The sequence below is a fragment of the Talpa occidentalis genome, unplaced genomic scaffold (genome assembly GCF_014898055.3).
Source record: "Talpa occidentalis isolate TD23 unplaced genomic scaffold, MPIMG_talOcc4v2.1 talOcc4.6, whole genome shotgun sequence".
NCBI lineage: Eukaryota > Metazoa > Chordata > Mammalia > Eulipotyphla > Talpidae > Talpa > Talpa occidentalis.
The window spans coordinates 69,830,295-69,851,536 of NW_023604972.1; the positions used below are offsets into that span (position 1 = coordinate 69,830,295).

The 21,242-nt window shown below is 37.8% G+C and overlaps 1 long non-coding RNA gene across 1 annotated transcript in view; it reads left to right on the plus strand.

The window, feature by feature from the left end:
- The first annotated feature begins 6,658 nt into the window (after positions 1-6,658).
- The window catches only part of LOC129144765 (uncharacterized), a 45,528-nt gene continuing 30,944 nt past the window's right edge, over positions 6,659-21,242 (plus strand). Inside the window, exon 1 of the long non-coding RNA XR_008549328.1 lies at positions 6,659-6,778. This is a non-coding gene — a long non-coding RNA (uncharacterized LOC129144765). The remainder of the gene's footprint in view (positions 6,779-21,242) is intronic.

Genomic DNA, 21,242 nt, shown 5'->3' on the forward strand with positions numbered 1-21,242 from the left:
TCTTAATATTAGGACTCCTTTACACAAAAAACTTATTGAAGACATCAGGAATCTTTTATTTACATTGCTTTTAAAAATAATTATTAATTTATTTAAAAGAACAAAGGTAAACCCATCATATGTTACCATAAGTGGCATTTAACTTAAGAAAAACTGTTATTTTCCAATATAACACTAAATTTAATGAGAGTAATAACATGTTTTACATTTTCCAAATCTCTTTAATGTCTGGGGGGCTTCCCCGGTGGCGCAGCGGTTGAGCGCTGGGTTGCGAAGCTGCCGGTAGCCTCCGCTGCGCTGGTTCCATTCCCGGCTGCTCCCCAGCCACTGGAGGAGGGTCCCGCATGGCGCGCAGACCTCTCCTGCCGCCTGCTGCTCCCCTCAGCAGTGTACTTCGGTCCTTCTGCCTGTTCTGCTCCCCGCTCTGACTCTGGTGAATTCTCTCACCCTCCCGCGCTTCTGACTGTACCCAGTGTTTATATAAATAAAAATAAATAAATCTTAAAAAAAAATCTCTTTAATGTCTGGTTTAATAGAAGACATCTGGATTTTCAAGTCTTCTTGTGCATTCATGTTGCAATATATTACTTTGGTTAAAATATATGAAGAAAATCCATCCTCACACAGATATAAACTGAAAATATAATGATGGATTTTAATAGCCTGTTCAGATGGAGGTGAATATCCTTTTTTGATACACTCCAAAACTGAGCAAATGGTAGCTACTTAAATGTGAGTTTCAAGTCACATCAGAAATTATATCTGCAAATGGCTTTAGAGTTTTTTTCATATTAAAATCCATGATCTTTCTTGCACTTTGATGGGGTTTTTAACCCATACATGGTTTTGTAACATCATGCATTGATCATTTAGAAAAAAGCTGGTTCAATAAGTTATGCAAATCTTCCAAATGTTCACTTATTTTGTGATCCATGTGACAAAAATGTCACATGTCATATACTTAATAGCATTACCAATCTCATTAGAAAAGTCTTTAAATATTGGGAAGACGACAAACTCATGGTTTAGATACACATTTCCAAAATGTTAATTTTTCCTTGAAAGCTTAGATTTTATCTTTGGCACCATATACTGTAAATTATTTTCCTTGAAGTGACAGGCTCATTTTGTTCATTTTGAAGATCATGTCTGCCAATACTCAAATCTGAATAATGACAGTTTGTCAGTTGTTCTTTCAAGTAAAAATGGTGTCCTGTGAGAAACAAGACTACTTCGAGTCACAACTCAGTGACTAAAGTACTTCAGCATATAGCTAAATACTTTATATATGCACTTCCCAATTTTCACATTGATTATTAAAATGATGCATACTCAAGGAGTAAGATTTAATAAAATAATAGAATTTACTATTGCATAATGGATAATTAATAATGTGAATATGACATTTTAATGTTATTCTGATTTTAAAATGCAAATACATGGTGGCTAAGAACATAGGGATTTAGATTAGTACAACTTGGTGCCACCACTTTGATTCTACTTAAATTGTCTGCAATTTCACCATTATTTTTGCACATCGCTAGAAATGTTATCAAGGTGAAAAAGTGAAAAAATGTTTTTATATTATTACAAAAGTAATTTTGACCCCACAGAACTCTAAGAGATTCTTGGGGAGCCTCAAGGATCTATGAAGCCTTTTTGCGGTTCTTTGCTGCACACGAACATACAAAAAAAATGCAACAGCCAAAGGAATTCCAAAATGACTAAAATCTTCTACTTGTGCTGCTTCTTTATTTTTAAGATTTATTTATTCATGCATACAAGAACCAGGGTACAGGCCAGATGTGCGGGAGGGTGAGAGGATTCACCAGAGATAGAGCAGGGAGCAGAAGAGGCAGACTGTCTGAAATCCACTGCCGAGGGGAGCAGCAGTGGAGACAGGGGAGATCTGCGAGCCATGTGGCTATCTCCCTGGTCAGCCGGGATCGAACCTGCGCTGCAGAGGCTGCAGAGGCTTCGCAGCACTGTGTTCAACCGCTTGTGCCACCAGGGAGGCCCTTTACTTGTGTTTTCTTTTTTAAAGATTTATTTATTTATTTATAAAAGCACTGGGTACAGTCAGAAGCCTGGGAGGGTGCTAGAACCCACCAGAGCCAGAGCCGGGAACAGAACAGGCAGTTGGACGAAACACACTGCTGAGGGGAGCAGAGGGGTGGGGCAGGAGAGGTCTGCGCGCCACGTGGGACCCTCGTGGGTGGCTGGGGATGGAAGCCGTGCCCCAGAGGCCGCGGGCAGCCCCGCAGCCCAGCACTCAACCTGTGCGCCACCAGGGGAGGCCCTACTTGTGTTTCTTAAGCACTATAAAATAAATAAATTAAAAGTCTTTTCCTTTTTCATCCAAAGCTCTAATATTGCAGTTCTTTTCTTTTCTTTATAATCACCCTAAAATATCCCTCCTAATCTCTGTCCAATGTCCTTTAATACTTTTCTAGCTATCTCTTTTACTTAGCTTCATCATAAAGTTTCAAAATGACTAGTTTATGTGAATTTCAGCAATATTTGTTCCATTTCTTTGAGACTTATTGAAATTGCTTTGAATCTTTAAATTGCTTTGCATGGAATAGCCAACGGGCATATGAAAAATTGTTCGACATCACTTATTATCAGGGAAATGCAAATCAAAACCACAATGAGATATCACCTTACACTTGTGAGAATGGCTCATATTAAAAACAAACAAAACAGAAACAACAAATGCTGTCAAAATTGTGGTGAAAAGGAATCCTCTTATACTGTTGGTGGGACTGTAATCTGGCTCAGTTAACTTTGGAAAAATATGTGGAGTTTACTGTGAATACTATGGATCTACCATATGACCCAGTGATTTCATTTCTAAGAATCTACCCAAAGGACACAAAAACACTAATTCAAAAGAAAACCTTCACTACTGTGTTTATAGCAGCACTATTTAAATAGCTAAGATATGGAAACAAACTAAATGCCCCAATACATGAATGGATCAAGAAGTGGTGTGTGTGTGTGTGTGTGTGTATACATACATACATACATACATAGATATATATATATATAATGGAATACTATTTATCAATCAAAAAAGAGAAATTCATGCCATTTGCAATATGGATGGAGCTATAGAAGGGATTATGCTAAGCAAAATAGGTCAGAAGGAAAAAGATAAATATCAGATGGTTTCATTTATATGCAGACTAAAGAAAACCTAACGAAGGATCTGGAAAAAGACAAAACTTACAAGCTGACGATAGATCTGAGACATATTGCAGGGGAGAGAGAAGAAAAGGGGGTCAAAACAGGTAAGAAGAACATAAGGGACTATGATGATAGATCAACAGTGTTATGGGGGTGGGAAAACTACAGGGACTATTCCTGCAGAGAAAAATCAAAATCAAATACTGTCCAGAAGTTAACAATGATGCAAGAAAAAAAAAAATAGGGGTGTGTGTGTGTGTGCATGTGTGTGTGTGTGAGAACTGGTTCAGGAAAAGGAGAAAAAAGAATAGATGGGAACACTCTAATCCCCTACTTATCGGAAAAGCAATAGGAAAAAGTTGAATATTTGCATATTAAATTTTATTATGACATTCAAACATTTTTGAGAATCTGATAGTGATATACCATGCCAAATGCTCATGTTCCTATTCAGCATGATCTCTACCCATCCAAACTTTTCCCTATATTATATTTCTGTGAGCCTAGAAAAAATACATTGCTTAAGCTCCTTAATAACCTCATTTAGATTCCACAGTAAAAAAAAAAAATCTTGTACAATATTTAAAGGCAGAAGAGAGAACAGCTATTATTCTTCCATCAGCAGTGGATGGTAGATTCCTGGATTAATGGTAAACATGAAGTTTATAAATAATTCTGGGTGACCTCTTGTGAATGACTTGCCTTGGTACTTCAAGAAGTTGTAATCGCTAGTTCTTTACTAAGATTTCTAAATTTCCTCAAAGCCAGCAGTATGTTTCACAATCCTTAATCGCCCCATTCCTATCCAAAATTTTGTCAGGTTGCAATTGTCTTTTCTTTTTCTTTTATTTATCATGCCTTGTCTTTTTTTTTTTTTTTTTTCCTACAAACTAGAGAGGTAAATGTTCCCCTGGTAAAATTCTGACTGATAACAATGTTTGCATCCAGAGTCATTCCAGGATGAAAAACTCAAAGACAGGAATTTGGAATTAGCTATCTGACCTTGTTTTATAGGAAATCAGTTAAGTCTTCATCCCCAAAGAAAAATGGCATAAAAGTAGAAAGTCATAGCAAGATAGTATAGTTTTGTGGAATGAAATGCTAATTGTAGAAAATGACTTTAGGAGACTACTAGCGATCACAATAGGACTTTAAGGGGAACAAGACCTGTAAGAACTATGGCATTGCCGGTTGCCACTAAGTTAAAGGTTTAGATTTCAAATTCTCAACTTAAAGCTCAGAGAACCAGAGAGTTTTTAAGACTGTCCTAAAAACAGCTTTTATAGCAATATGGCTAACATATACATTTTTATCCTTTAGATCATTTAATTATAACCAAAATGAAATTCTCATATTAAAAAGTAGAGCATTGATTGTGAAAGAGTGAAAATTGGCATGAGGACATTTGGGTGAATTCCAAAGACTCTGAGTATTGTGAATATCTAAGTCCCGCAAAGATGTCCTTCGTTACTGTTTAAGATTTCCTTAGATTAAAGATCCTGAAACAGTTATAGGAATACAGCTTCACTTCACATACAGGGATACAAATTCACTTCAAAGAGCTCTTCCTTCATTCATCATAAGCCTCCAGACTTACAACCAGAGTCAGAGCCTAACGAACCCTGGGAGTATATCAGAATTTTGGAAAACATTATTGGAAATGGAATCTAATGGTTTTAGATAAAAGAGGAAGACATAAATTTGGGTATAGGAAATGTTTTTAATATGAGTGCAGTTACCATATATTTTATACTCGATGTTCAGTTTAAGTGACCAGGAGCAAACTTACAGAGTTTTCTTGATTGGTTGACTAAAGCTGGGATGCAAATGTGGCTTTCATTAAATGAAATTTATATAAGAATGAATTCAAAGGATTAGGAATATATAATTGTTGACATGGATCAATTCATGTTGTAAGTAATCAGGCTCATTCACCCCTTACTTACCATGACCCCAAGCAGAGCCCAGAGGACACCCTCATCACAAAGACACTGAGGAATATATTAGCGAGAAGAGAAACTGGTATTCTTGAACTCTGAGTGGTGTCTGTCCTTTTTCATATAAGGGACTATAGTATAATAGAACACTATTCAGAAGGGCTTTCGAGAATTGAAGGGGCGATTGACAGCATATACCAGCCAGAGATACAAGATGACCGAGATTTTTGTGGTAGACAACAGGCCAGATTCCTGTCTGCTTGGTTTTATACATAGAAATTGTTGGCAATAACTTTTTGATCAGAATTTCTGAGGCTGATAAGGATTAATCAGCCCAATTAAGTGTTAGTTCATTTGTAAAATTAAAAAAAGTAATTTAATGTACATTATACTTGACTTAGGCAGCCACAAGAGTCATGAATTTTCATCAATTCACAGGCAGAGACCCTTGAAAGAAGAGGTTAGAAAATCTTGAGGAAGTGTAAACTGAGATTACAAGATTGTATTCTAAAATTTCCTTTCAGATTTATCCAAAAGGAAATACATGCATTTATCTGGGTTATTAAATACTCTGGAGAAAGGAAAATTCCTAAACATTTCCATATTTTTGTAACTGACTCTGACTCTCAAAATTTTAGGATCCACCAGTTAGAGTGTGGACTTATGGATATCAAATAATATATGGAGCTTTGACTTAAGTCCAACCCTTGGAGATCACATTGGGTCTGTAATCTTATCTTTATATATTTTGTACACTCCATTCCATTCTCTCCTTGCCTATAAAATTTCTTAGAGAAGTTGAATTTCAGCCTGATTGGATTACCTTTAAATGTTACTTGCTTATGAAAGATGGTGGATAGACAGGACCCTTGAGGCATGGCTTCCCTCAGGAACATTGAGGTAAGCACCCAGAGGGAGCAACCACATCTATAACAGAAGTGAGTATGAGTGTCTCAGAAAGACTGAGTGCCAGAAACCATCAGAAAGAGAAGAAAGGACTGAGAAACAGTAAGTCAGGAATGGTGCTAGTTCAGTGGAAGGGCTATTGGCCCTCCCCCCAGTAGTTTCCCCAGATTCTCCCACTGACCTGGAAAGAGAACATACTTCACTGTGAAAGCATAGTCTGTTCCACAGTTCAAGACACCCATATGATCAGAGAGTGTGTTCAGCAGTGGAGAGCTCCACAGTTATTCCAGGCCTGTTGTCTGGGCTCCCAGGAATGTCTGCAATCATCCTGAGGAGACTGGGAAGACTCCCAGACAATCATATAACCTCCAGTCTGCAAATACTGGGAGGCAATAAAAACCAGAGATTTGGTCGGCTTGGTGACTTGTTTAGGCCACAGAGATTAGGCCATGATAGATTTTCTATGGTGAGCTTCTAGACAAAACACTTTTCAGTGACAGGGGTGGGGGCATACACACCTCTCCCCCTCCTGTGAGCTCATGACCTCTGTCTGTGCTCACAAAGAAACTGCAAGCATGGGAGGCTGTCTGGCTCCATTGTTGATGAAAGTGCAACACTGCCAGTCTTCTTGCCTACCTAAATTTTCTTAGGGGGCTTCTAGACCAAGTGCTTTTCAGAGACTGGGGACATTCTCAGCATACTCCTGACTCGCAGTACTTCTACTTGCTCTCATAAAGAAACTGCAGGTATGGAGATTGTGCTGGTCTAGCCAGGCACCTCTCTTAACTCCTGAAGGAGGGCAGAAAAACCTGAGATTCTCTTCCTCTACAGAGAATGCTCCTTGCAGAGGGGGTTGGGGGTCAGGGAGGATACTCACAATTTCTGGCTGCACATGCTGGGAGCCAGCCTGGATGTCATGGAAGAGTGCGCAGCTGATAACTACTCTGGTTCTCAGAAGCTAATCCAGGATCCCCTTGCACAGTAAACTGTGAGTGATGTGCTTAGGGGCCTGCATTCTCCAACTGTACTAGGGAAGCACTAGATCTCACATTGAGTGTAGACAGTCACTTCTCCTGACTCATCAGACCATGAACAGCCAGCCCTGGGGGTCCAGAAATTGTACCAGAGATAAGCAAGTGTGTTCTCCCCGTTGTTGACACTCATCATAGGCCACCAGCGTTCCTGCCACTGAGCAGGCGGTGTTCTTGCCAAAATGTGCAATCTCCATCCTGAGGTGAGCCATGGGAAAGCCTTCAGTGGAGGAAGGGCACTGTAAAACTGTGCCGGTTTTACTGGTACAATTCCTGACTTACTACTTCTCAATCTCTCCTACCCCTTCTGATGGTCCGTGTCTATCATCCCTGAGGAGACACCCATCCTCACTTCCCTAGGTCTTTTCCAGATGTGGCTACTTCTTCTAGATGCCAATCTACCATGTCCTTGAAGAAAGCAATGACACAAGATCCTGTCAGTCTGTCATACTCTGGTCTTTCACAGGTTTGCTCAGAGGCTGTTGTGCTGCAAATTTAAAAGCAGAAGTTACCAGGTGCCCATAGGCAACTAATTTTCTTTAAAAAATTTTGTTCTTGGGTCTCCCTGGTGGCACAAGGAGTTAAGATGCAACCTATGAAGCTATTTGCAGCCACTGCAGCATGTGTTCAATTCCCAACCAAGGAGATACCCACATGGTGCAGCAGACCTCTCCTGACTCGCCTGCTGCTCCCCTCAGCAGTGTATTTCAGTCAATCTGCTTGTTCTGTTCCCTACTCTGTCTCTGGTGACTCTCTCACCCCCACATCTCGACTGTACCCCAGTTCTTCTATGCATAAATAAATCTTTAAAAAATTTGTTCTTTCTCTCATATGTTTCTTTATTGAGGTAATATTCATTTACAAAATTGTATATAATTTAGAGAAATAGGGTCACACCTCCTCAGATATATGACACCACACCAGAACCCATCACAAAGTGCCCATAGTCCATTACCACAGACCATTGTGCTTCCTCCATCCTTTGTTCTGACTTCCTCCTCCCTACTCCTAGAAGCCTTAATTGTGTAGTCTTGTTTCTAGAGTTTGCCATGACTAAATTTTATCAGTTCCTTTCCCCCCTGTATGTTCCAAATATGAGTTATATCATTCTATATCTTTCTTCTTCTGACTTATTTAACTTAGCATGTATATTCCATTTTGTTCTTTCCATTTTGTTGTAAATAAACCTACAATATATTTTATGAGTCAGAGCTTACAACTTCAATAATATCACCCTGTTACCTACATACACATCCAATCTGGCTCAGTCTGACTACTATTTTTTCATTAATATTCATATTTTTTATCAATATTCCCATTCTACCCACAACTACCACCACTTGGAGTCTTTTCTACTTTTCTCATTAATCTCTCTCTCTCTCTCTCTCCCATAATTCCATACAATTTTTTCTATTTCTTCCTCCAACCTTGTACTTCACACTAGTATCTACTAAACAAGGGTGCTTAAAAGAGTGAAGCAGATTATTTAAATGAATATGAATGGTCAACTAGTTGTGCATTAAATATATTGGGTTATTCTACTTCTTTATAGAATATGATCTCCACATTTCTTAAAATTTGTTCTTTTAAGCTTTTCACAGCCCACTTCTGATATAGGCATGGATACAAAAGACATTTCTCTAGTATTTTTTCAAGTTCATTATAAATGGATACTTCTTGATCCAGTCATCTATTTTGGGGCATTTGGGTTGTTTCCAAAGCTTAGCTATTGTAAACAGTGCTGCTATAAACATAGGGGTGCAGGTGCTCTTTGGAATTAATGTTTCTGTGTCCTTTGGGTAAATACCTAGGAGTGGAATTGCTGGATCATATGGAAGCTCCATCCTTAGTAGGTCAAGAAATCTCCACACAGCTTTCTATAGTGGTTGGACCAGTTTGCACTCCCACCAGCAGTGCAGGAGAGTTCCTTTCTCTCCATATCCTCGCCAACATTTGCTGTTGCTAGATTTTTTAATATGTGCCATTCTCACTAGTGTGAGATGGTATCTCATTGTAGTTTTGATTTGCATTTCCCTGATTGCAAGTGATGTTGAACATTTTTCATATGCCTGTTGGCCATTTGTATTTCCTCTTTGAAGAAGTTTCTTTTTAGCTCTTCTGCCCATTTTTTGACTGGATTATTTTCTTTGTTTTTATTGAGTCTCATCAGTTCTTTGTAGATTTTTGCGATCAGTCCTTTATCATTAGTGTTGTGTGCAAAAATGTTCTCCCAGTCGGTGGGGTTTCTCTTTGTTTTTGTTATTGTCTCTTTTGCTGTGCAGAAGCTCTTCAATTTGATGTAGTCCCAGCTGTTTATCTTAGATGACTGTATCAAGAAGATGTGGTACATATACACAATGGAATATTACTCAGCATTCAAAAAAGATAAACACATACAATTTGCAGCAACATGGATGGAGCTGGAAGGGATCATGCTCAGCGAAATAAGCCAGAAAGAAAAAGAAAAATACCAGATGATCTCACTCATAGCAGGAATCTAGAAAACTAAATAAGGGACCAGAGAAAAGAATAACTATAACAACATAGTTGCAAAATCAACAAACAACTATGAACCAGAGACACACTATGGGGGGGGGCGGGGAAAGGAGGGATTGGGGTCAAAATAAGGGGGTTGCAATTGTATGGGGAATATAAAAATAAAATTTAAAAAATGGTATTCTAATGTGAAGAAAAAAATAAATGGATACTAAGACTCAAATACAGTGTCAGGAAGAAAGAGAGGCTGATGAGGACTGTGGGAAACTGAAAACACACCCGTTCAAGTGAGGAAGCTCCTACTCAGTCTCAGATTGGTGTGCCAGGAATGTGGAACTAATGGTGCCAGGTTTACTCTTTTTCTGTAGAAACTAGAAATTCAAATTTTTATGTGAAATCTCAGTTTCACTTTAGTCTCAAATTTGCTAATGCACTGTACCAATCAAAACTGAAAGGAATCTGTAGGCAGGCATGGCCTGCAGACACCTGCTTGCAACTTCTGCCCCATGGTATTATGAGTTCCTTGAGAGCACAAAATGGTTTATTCACTTGTGTAGGTACAGAGCCAAAGACAACCACTGGCCCATAATGCCTTCTCATTAAATTTTGGTGTCCTTTAGCTAAATTTAAAAAGTCTTATAAAATTGTATACCATATAATTTTAAAGGTTTAAATTATTAAATTGAGATTCTTTTTCTTACACCTTTCATATGCACCCAGAGCCTAGAATATCATTTGAACACTGTAGATGTTCAAATGTGTTTTGCGTTGTTGAAGAACACATCAAGTGTTCATGAACAGATTAATTTAATTTTGTTTATTAGTTGAGGAGTAAGCTATCTTTTATAAAAGCTTAAGGGTCGAGAGCATAAGACAGATGTTTTGATATGGAGAATTGGGTCAGGAGAGATATCAATTCTTCCCACAGCAGCTGTAATGAAGTCTCTCAGTGATATCTAGCAAGCAAGAATGGGGAAGCGAGAGAACCATGAGTCATTGGGAGATTTGGTGACACAATAAAAATGACTTACTTGCATCTGTGGTTTTGGGTTGCAGTGAGGTTTAAGACTTCATTTCTGCAATACCAAACAGGTCTGTGACTGTCAGTGCTAGATGTGACTTCTCAGGAAACTGCTCACTTACAGCGGTAGCTTTTAATATCACTTTCAATGTCCACTCTGAGCAGAAGTATAATACGTGGGAAAGATTCTGAAGAAAAATCTAAAGACATGTACTTGCTTTTTGAATTTTGCAAGTTCAAAAGAAATTTTCCAGTTATAAATGTCTAAGCATATTAATGCCTTGAAAATAGTTGTTTTTAAAAATAGTACCAAGAAGTACACTTACACGAAAAAAACAAATTAATAATGACTGCATAGCTATTCATATATATTACTGCCTTACGTGTAACTTTAAAAAATTAAGACATGACATTTGTATAAGCTAAAACTGACAAATAATTGCTGAATAAATACTGACTTGCATACAATTTATTTTAAAATATCAATTGTGAATAATTTCTGTGAAATTATGCCATAATCAAGTAATGTATTTGTCTGGTTTAATGTTTAGGGTTTTTTGTTTGTTTGTTTTTAGACATCCTTGTTTATTTTTTCAGAATATAGGATTTCTCCCCTCGGGTGAATTCAAAATAGTTTGACCACCACCAAAGTGCCCACAGTCCTCTACCACTCTCTACCACACTCTCAATACTCCCCACCTCTCCCCACCCACCTCCATCTCTCCCCCACACCATTCTCTACTCTCCCCCTCTACCTCTCCTTCCTCTCCTGGTACCTCAGATCTACAGTCTGCTTTCAGGGGTGATCATACACCTTGTCTTTGTTTGATCCTTTGTTTAATTTTTCTAGGTTCCACACATAAGTGAAACTATCCAGTGTTTTTCGTTCTCCTTCTGGCTCACTTCACTTAGAAAAATCCCCTCAAGTCCCATCCATGTTATCCCAAGTGAAATGAGTTTATCTATTTTGATGACTGAGGAGTATCCTATTGTGAATATGTACCACATCTTTTTTGATCCAGTCGTCTGTTTTGAGGCATTTAAATTGTTTACATATCTTGGCTACTGTAACATAGGAGTACAGGCTTCTTTTTGCATTTGTATTTTTGTGCTCTTTGGATAGATTCTTAGGAGTGGAATTACTGGGTCATATGGTAAATACACTTTTAATCTTTTTTTTTCTTATTTTTCCTTCTGGCTTGACTTTATTTTTTTTCATCTTTTTATTTTTTTTTAATTTTTTACATCATTGTTCATTTTTAAACAATATTTGCTTCCCCCCACCCCCTCAGGTGAAGTCTCCTTAGAGTTTCCTTCACCAATGCACAATGCACCATCACCTCACTCCCCTGTGCTCCTCCCTCCCTCCCTCTGATCCCTCTCCCGCCTCCTCCCCTGCAGTATGTCTCTGATTTATATTGTCTGTTTTTGCTTTGTTGTGTTTTGTACTGTTATTATTTTTTTACACTGATGGATGTCTTATTGGGTTCCCCTATATTCCTGCTATAAGTGAAACTATCCGATATTTTTCTTTTTTCCTTCTGGCTTATTTCACTGAGCATAATTCCTTCTAGTTCCATTCCACATTGCAGTGAATGGCATGAGTTTATCTATTTGACTGCTGAATAATATTCCATTGTGGGGCCTCTCTGGTGGCGCAAGGGGTTAAGATGCAACCTATGAAGCAATCCGTAGCCACTGCAGAACTAGTTCGACACCTGGCCAGGGAGCAACCCACATGGCGCAGCAGACCTCTCCAGACTTGCCCGCTGCTCCCCTCAGCAGTGTATTTCAGTCAATCTGCCTGTTCTGTTCCCCACTATGTCTCTGGTGAATCCTCTTACCCCCCACACCTCTGGCCTGTACCCCAATTCTTGTATGCATAAATAAATAAATCTTTTTTAAAAATAATATTCCATTGTGTATATATGCCACATCTTCTTGATCCATCCACTTTTAATCTTTTGAGAAATCTCCATACTTCTTTCCATAGGGACTGAACAGCCTACATTCCCACTAGCAGATAGTGTTCCTTTCTTTCCACATTCTTGCCAGGACTTGTTGTCTGCAGATTTTTTGATATGGGCTATTCTCACAGTTGTGAACTGCTATCTCACTCATTTCAGTATTGATTTTCATTTCCTTGATGATAAGTGAAGATAAACATTTTTTCATGTTTGCTGCACTGCTTTGTAGTAGGGCCTACTTAGCTCTTCTGCCCATTTTCTGATTGGGTTGTTTGTATTTCTTCTATTGAGTTATGTAAGTGCTTTGAAGATATTCCCTTATCAGATATGTGCAAATATTTTCTCCCATTCAGTAGAGTGTCTCTTTGTTTTGGTCAGTTTCTTTTGCTATATAGAAGTTTTCAGTTGGATACACTCCCAGTTATTTATTTTCTACTTTATTTGCCTGGTTGCTGGACATGTGTGTATAAATATGTTTGTGAGTTTATGTCATGGAGAGTTTTATATATGTTTTCTTCTATTTTATCATTTCAGGTCTTACATCCAAGTCTTTTATATATATTTGTTGATATTTATATATGGTGTGAGATATTGATCAAGCATCATTCTTTTGCATGTGACAGTCCAATCTTCCCACCACCATTTATTGAAGAGGCTTTTCTTGTTCCAGTGTACATATTTTGCTCCTTTATTATATATTAGTTCTCCATGAATGTGTGTGGTTTTATTTTTGGACTCTCAGTTCTATTGAATCAGTCTGTGCGTCTATTTTTGTTTCAGTACCATGTTGTTTTAATTATCATGGCTTTGTAGTATAGGCCAGATGTGTTACCTCCATTGTTCCTCTTTTAGTCAGGAGAGCTTTGACTATTTGTGTTTTTTTTTTTTTTGGTTTGTTTGTTTGTTTGTTTGTTTGTTTTAGTTCTATATGAATTTCCGTAAACTTTGTTCTATTTCTTTGCATAATGCCATTGGGATTTTTAGTAGGATAGCATTGAATCTATAAATTGCTTTGGGTAGGATGTCCATTTTAACAACGTTGACTCTTCCCATCAATGAGTAGGGTATATCTTTACATTTCTTGTTGTCTTGTTGTCTTGTATTTCTTTTAACAATGTTGTAGATTTTTTTGTAAAGGTCTTTTACATCCTTTGTTAGGTTTATTCCAGGTATTTAATTTTGTGTTTGTCAATATTATAAATGGGATGACTTTCTTAATCTCTTCTTTTAATAGTTTGTTATTTGTATATAGGAAGGCAACTGATCTTTGTCTGTTGATTTTGCATCCTGTCACTTTGCTAAACTAGTTTATTATTTCAATTAATTTTTCTTTTTTTTTATTTCAATTAATTTTTCCATGAAGTCTTTGGGGTTCTCTATGTATATTATTATGTCATCTGCAAATGATGATCATTTTGCTTCTTCTTTCCCAAGCTGGATTCCTTTTATTGCTTTCTCTTGCCTAATTGATTTATCTAAGACTTCTAATATCATGGTGAATAGTCACAGTGAGAGAGGATATTCTTGTCTTGTACCAGATCTTAATAGAAAATTTTTCAGATTTTCACTATTGAGAAATAGTGATTACTAGCTGTGGATCTGTCATAAATGGCTTTTGTTATGTTAAGATACATTCCATTTGTCCCCTGTTTTTCAAAGGTTTTCATCATAAGTGGATGTTGAATCTTATCAAGTGTTTTTTCAGCATCTATGGATATGTTCATGTTTTTTTTCTCTTTCCTTTTTGTTGATGTGATGTATTGCATTGATTTTTGGATGTTGAGCCATCCTTGTGTTCCCACTAGGTTGTGGTATATAACCATTTTAATGCACTGTTGTGTTTGGTTTGCTATGATTTTATTGAGGATTTTGCACTTGTTCATTAGGATTATTGGCATATAGTTTTCTTTCTTTGTGTTGTCTTTGATATTACTGTAATGTTATCTTTGGTATTAATTTAATATTGGCCTCATAAAATGCATTTGGAAGAATTCCTTCTTTCTCAATTTTTTGAAAGTGTCTGAAGAGGATAGGTATTAGTTTGTCCTTGAAGGCTTGGTAGAACTAACTTGTGAAGTCATCTAGCCTTGGACTTTTGTTTTTTGGGAGTTTTGATTACTGTTTCAATTTTCTTGCATTGTGATTGCTTTCTTCAGGGTTTCTATTTCTTCCCTAATCAGGCTTTGATGATTGTATAATTCTGATAATCTCTCCATTTTGTCTAGATTGTTAAATTTGTTGCATGTAAATGTTTTTGGTAAACTCCTTTTGTGCTCTGAATTTCTGCACTTTCTGTTGTAACTTCTCCCCTTTCATTTTTTATCCTACTTATTTGAATTTTCTCCCTCTTTTTCTTAGTGAGCTTAACCAAAGGTTTGTTTATTGTTTCAAAGAATCAGCTTTTGATTTCATTGATCTTTTGGACTGTCTTTTTATTTCAATTTATTTATTTTCACTCTCACATCTATTATTTCCTTCATTTACTAGCCCTTAGATTTCTTCTTTTTTTTCTAGTTCGTTGAGATGAAAGACAAGGTTATTTATTAGGACACTTTCTAGTTTCTTAATGTGGGCCTGTATTGCTCTACAATTCCTTCTTAGAGCTGCTTTTGCTATATCCCATACATTTTGAAAGGATGTGTACTCTTTATCATTTGCCTCAAGGTACTTTTTGATTTCTTCTTTGATTTTGTTATTGGCCCAGTGATCATTTAGTTTGTATTATTCAATCTCCATGTATTAACTACTTCTTTATTTTCTTTTTGTGGTTCAATTGTAGTTCAGTAACTTTATAGTCAGAGACAATACCTGGCACGATTTCTATCTTCTTGAATTTCTTATATTTGTCTTGTGACCCAGTGTGTGGTAAACCGTGGAAAATTACCCATGTACACTTGAGAAAAAGGTGTATTCAATTTTTTGGGGGGGTCTTGTGTCATGTAAATTTTTTTCCAACCCATGTGAGCTAGTTCTTTGTTTAGGGTGATTATGTCCTTATTTATTATCTGTCTTGGTGATCTGTCCATTGGTGAGAGTGGGGTATTGAAGACTGCAACCACATATATATTTTCTCAAATGTCTGCTTTCAAATTTGATAGTAATTGTAGAATGGTGCTCCTTTGTTTGGTGAGTATATATTGATGAGTGTAATGTCTTCCTGTTGTATTGTTTACTTGATCATTTTATGGTGTCCATCCCTGTCTCTTGTTACTTTTTTAAGGTGGGAGTCTATTTTGCCTGATATAAGTATAGCTGTTCCTGCCTTTCTTTGAGTGCCATTGCTTACAAATTTGTTTGTCATCCCTTTACTTTCAGTCTATGTTTATCCTTTGTTTCTGGAGTCAGCAGAATGTTAAATTCTGTTTCCTAATCAACTATATACTCTGTGTCTTTTATTGGTGAGTTAAGATTATTAGTGTTTACAGTGATTATTTGAAATTTAGGTGCCTGTCACTACCATTTTGTTTCAACTTTTGTGGTTCTATTTAATTATTTATTCCATTCTTTGTTTTCATTCTTCCCTCTGGTTTAGATTCTAAGGTTTATTTTAATACGTATTGGAGAGGGGGTTGGCAGATGCAAACTCTCTTAAGATTGTCTTTGTATGAGAAGGTCCTTATCTTTCTATTATGCAGTAATGAGAGCCTTGCAGGGTAGAGTACACTTGGATGGCTTTTCTTTTTTTCAAGGAGTATTATGAATATATCATTTCATTTTCTTCTTCTTTTTTTTTTTTAAGATTTATTTATTTATATATACATGCACTGGGTACAGTCAGAAGTGCGGGAGGGTGAGAGAATTCACCAGAGCCGGAGCGGGGAACAGAACAGGCAGACAGACGGAATACACTGCTGAGGGGAGCAGTGGGTGGCAGGAGAGGTCTGAGCGCCATGTGGGACCCTCGCCCAGCGGCTGGGGATCGAACCGGCGCTGCAGAGGCTGCAGGCAGCTTCGCAACCCAGCGCTCTACCACTGCGCCACCGGGGAGGCCCTCATTTTTTTCTTACCCCTAGTGTTTCTTTAGAGAGAGCCGTTGTTAGTCTAATCAGTCTTCCTTTATAGGTTATCTGTTTCTTCCTCGTTGTCTACTTCATTATTTTTCTTTTTGTGGACTCTTGGGATATTTATTGCCTGGCTGTAGTATTCATATCATCTAGATAGCTAAGCATTCTTTTTGCTTGTTGTATTTTTAGTTTCATGTCCATCAAGTTTGGAAATTTCTCCACTATTTCCCTAAATATATTCTCAGTTCTCTTCTCTCTCTCTCTCTCTCTCTCACTCTCTCTCTCTCTCTCTTTTAATTCTGGGGTACCCATGATTCTTATATTTCCCTACCTCATGGTGTCAGACAATTTTGAAGTATTTTTTTCATTCTTTTCCTTTGTCTCCTTTTTCCTTTTCAATCTTTCTTCTTACCTATTTTGTCATTTTTGAAATCACTGATTCATTCTTCCATTTGATTCATTTCACTTCCATGACTTTTTTCTGAATTTTTGCTTCCTCTTGTAATTCTGTTTTTTTTTTTTTTTTTTCTTGTTTAAAGATTGAAATTTGATCTTCTGGTTTTTTTGTTGTGTTTCTCACAGTATTCATTTCTTTTTATCAATTTTCTTTGTGTTTTTTTTTTCCCATTCTATAGCTGTCTTAATTATGGCCATCTTTAATTCTATTTTTGTTACATAAAGAATTCTTTCATGTCTTTGTGGTTTCCTTCTGGGATTTTCTTTTCTCTCTGTGGCATATTGTTCCCCTGATGGCTTGCTAGGCCATTTGTATTTTTCTTTCTCCCTATTGTTTTCTTTGGGTTTGTTCTGCTGTATTTGGGGCTTTTCTTGTGTATGAGTCTTACTCTCCCACAGTTTGGGACATTTACTTGCTGGTGGACACAGCAACTGAGTCCTGTAGAATCTAGGGTGGTGCTAGAGTCTATCCTGAAGCACCTCTGGGCCTTATTCTGGTGACTGAGAGAGCTGGTGTGATGCTGGGTCAAGGTGCTCAGTTGCTGGGACCTAGTCTCACCCAGAAACAGTGACTCAGGGCCTGTTTCTAGTGACCAGGAGAGTAGATGGTTGCTGAAGAACCCCTATATAGATGAAAGCCCTAGGTAACCCAGACACACAGCTCCTAACACACTGATGGTTTAGAGGAAAGTTGGATGCACTTCCTGGGTGTGGTTGGTGGCCCACAGTGAAAAGCTAGGTCATTATCATGTGTAATAAATAATGAAAATATTTTTTAAAGATTTATTTATTTATGCATACAAAGAACTGAGGTATAGGCCAGAGGTGTGGGGGGTGAGAATATTCACCAGACACAGAGTGGGGAACATAACAGGTAGATTGACTGAAATACACTGTTGAGGGTAGCAGGAGGCAAGGCAGAAGAGGTCTGCTGTGCCATGTGGGTCACCTCCTTGGCCGGGGATCAAACTCATGCTGCAGTGGCTGCAGGCAGCTTCATAGTGCTGAGACTTAAGGGCTTACACCACCAGGGAGGCCCTGATAATGAAAACATTTTTGACGAAAGATTGCCATATGTTGAATAGTGGGCTTTAAACTAACTAATGATAATATCTTATTATGCATATTTAACACTTAGGAATTGAAACAACATTTAGAATTTGGAAGATTTAGAGGCAAAATTTTAGTTCAAAATTCCATTTGCTAAGACTCTAGGTCTTACTTCTTTGAGACAACTAACTCCCCACATTCCTTTACACATACTCTTAATACTAGAAAAATAAGAAATATTCAACTGTGTGTAGAACAAGGTAATGGCTACTAGTGTATCAACTTAAATCTGCTGACAATAATGATATTATCTCATAATTCAGATTACATATTTTCTAATAATGTATTTATTCAATAATATTTATCAAATGCCTAATAAGTATTGGAGACTGTAGGAATTGGGAACATATCAGTGAACAGATAAAAAAATCACCCCACTTGGAGTCTAAATTTGAAACAATTACAAAATTAATCTTCCCCAGTTTGCAAGTTAGATATTCAGAAATAATAGTAATACTTTACAATGATAAAATACAGTGTTTAACTTTCAAAATACTTTCAAATATATTCTCAGTTAATGTTCACACTTCCCTGCCTTGGGGCAAGCTTGGCACATATTGCTATCTCAGTTTTAGATGAGGACACTGTAGATGATATATATTCCCAAAGCCACTATGCGAAGACCAGTCTCATTTCTTCCCAAACTACACAGTTTTTGGAGAAAGAAGTTTTGGGGAGGGCCTCCCCAGTGGTGCAGCAGTTGAGAGCTGGGTTGCGAAGCTGCCCGCGGCCTCTGCAGCGCCGGTTCGATCCCCGGCTGCTCCCCGGCCACCGGAGGAGGATCCCACATGGCGCGCAGACCTCTCCTGCCGCCCGCTGCTCCCCTCAGCAGTGTACTTCGGTCCTTCTGCCTGCTCTGCTCCCCGCTCTGGCTCTGGTGAATTCTCTCGCCCTCCCGCACTTCTGACTGTACCCAGTGCATGTATAAACAAAACAAACAAATAAATAAATAAAAAAAACATGCCTCTATAAAAAAAAAAAAAAAAGAAGTTTTGGGGAGAAAGGAAAAATCAGAGGCTGAGCAAAGGAGGTTTGATATCATTGCCTTGGATAGAGTCGGCTGACTGAAGAAACACTTAGAATGCAAGGAGCAACTAAGATTGATGACTGTGGCAGTCACTAGTTATTCATAAATATTCATATGTGGTTCGCCTCCTTCTTGATAAATGGTAAATATGCACTTCTTCAATCCTTTGAGCTCAGGTATGACTATATGAATTCCTTTGGCCAGTATAAGATGAGCAGAAGCCTTTCAAATTCAAAGTCTTTTTATCATACTCCCTTCTCCCTGTTGCAGTGGCTCAGGAAGCAAACACTCAGAACATGCCTCAGACTAAGTCTCTGGATGGCTAAGATGATTAGAGTTTCTTACCAAAGCATTCTGGACTTGCAGCATAGATAAGAGATAAACTTGTGTCAAGCCCTTGATATTTAAATTGTTTATGTTTTGCTTTGCTTCATCTTGTTTGATTTTATTTGTTGCTTAGCAAAACTTAATTTATCCTGATTGATAGAAATAAAGAGTTTATATGGATATCAACTTAACTACTTTAATGCTTTATTTTTCTACAGCTGTGTTGAGTTGCTCAAGGTAGAGGAACAAAAGCAGATGGCAAACTTATATGAGGTTGGGATATTTTCAGGTGTTGCAACAAAAGGACTTTAGGATTTTGATGAATGTGATCACAACTGTGTATCATGAAATACCTAAGTTTGATAAGGAGAGAAATTAAGAAGTATCAGGACAGTGAGTAAAAAAAAAAAGGAGATGTATCAAAGTGTGGGCTACTTTGTTAAAGTAGATGATCAACTATAGAGAAAGTAAATGAATAGTTGAACTTAATAAACAAGTAGTTGTATTTGAAGTATAGGATCCATTAATTAGAGATTTCTGAAGTAACAAACTTTCAGCTTGACAAAGGACAAGGTTTGAATATGGAACTGAGTGAGCGTGAGAGAAGGAAATGCTTGAGCAAAAAGACATAAAGTTGAGAGACTGTGTGCTGGGCAATTTGTCACATGTGCATTTGAATTCCCTGGGGTGATAGCAGGAACTGGGGTTGAAGGAGAGACAATGTCAAAATCCTGAGTTTATAGGTTAGGAAAATATAGGGATTATATATAGTTGTCAGGAGATACAAAAAAGGAAGAATTTTCCATATAGAAGACTAGAAGCAAATGATCAGATCAAGAAGATGTGATGTATATCTACAATGGAATACTACTCAGTGATGAAAAAGATAACCTCGTGCCATTTGCAACAACATGGATGGAGCTGAATGGGATTATTCTAGGCAAAATAATCCAGAAGGAAAAAGATAAATATCAGATGGTTTCACTTATTTTCAGACTAGAGAAATCAAACAAAGGATCAGGAAAAAGACAAAACTTATAAGCTGACAATAGATCTGAGATATACAGCACAGGAGGGGCTGAGGGTTGGGAGAGGGCTCATAACAGAAGAGGAAAGAGTATGAGAGACTATGGGTGATGGTTCACAGGCTCTGTGGTGGTGGAGGAACTATGAGGATTGTACAAAATGAGGATTGTACACCTGAGGATTGTACAAAAATGAACAGTGATGTAAGAATATAAAACAATAAATTAATAATATGAATAAAAAATACTAGAAACAGATCGTGGATCAACATGGTGGCGAGGAAACGCTGTGAGTAGGATCTCCCATTAAAAAAAAGTTAATAGGGAGGAAAAGCGGCAGGTCCCAGTGAGAACTGGGACACGGAAGATAAACAGACAACTCCAGCAAACTACCCGAAGAAGAAAGTTGCCATAAAAGAGGACTAGAAGGGAGGAAAGCTCAGAACCCTGCTACCCTCCCCCACCCACAAAGTCGGCACTCTCCGACCAACAGAAAGAAGGAAAAAAAAAAAAAAAACAACCAACAAGAACAAACTACGCATCAAGCAGGACTGTGAGTGGAAAGGAACTATTTCAGCCACCACACCCCATGAACTGGAGCTGTGGAGAACCCTGCAGGATTTGCCGAGGAGGTGAGCAAACTGCTCCAGGCACCATTAGAGAAAAACAGACTCCTGGAGAACTACAAACAGCCCCAGGCCAGCCGGTAAGCTTATGTGGAAAAGCAGGTGAGAGAACTGCTCCAG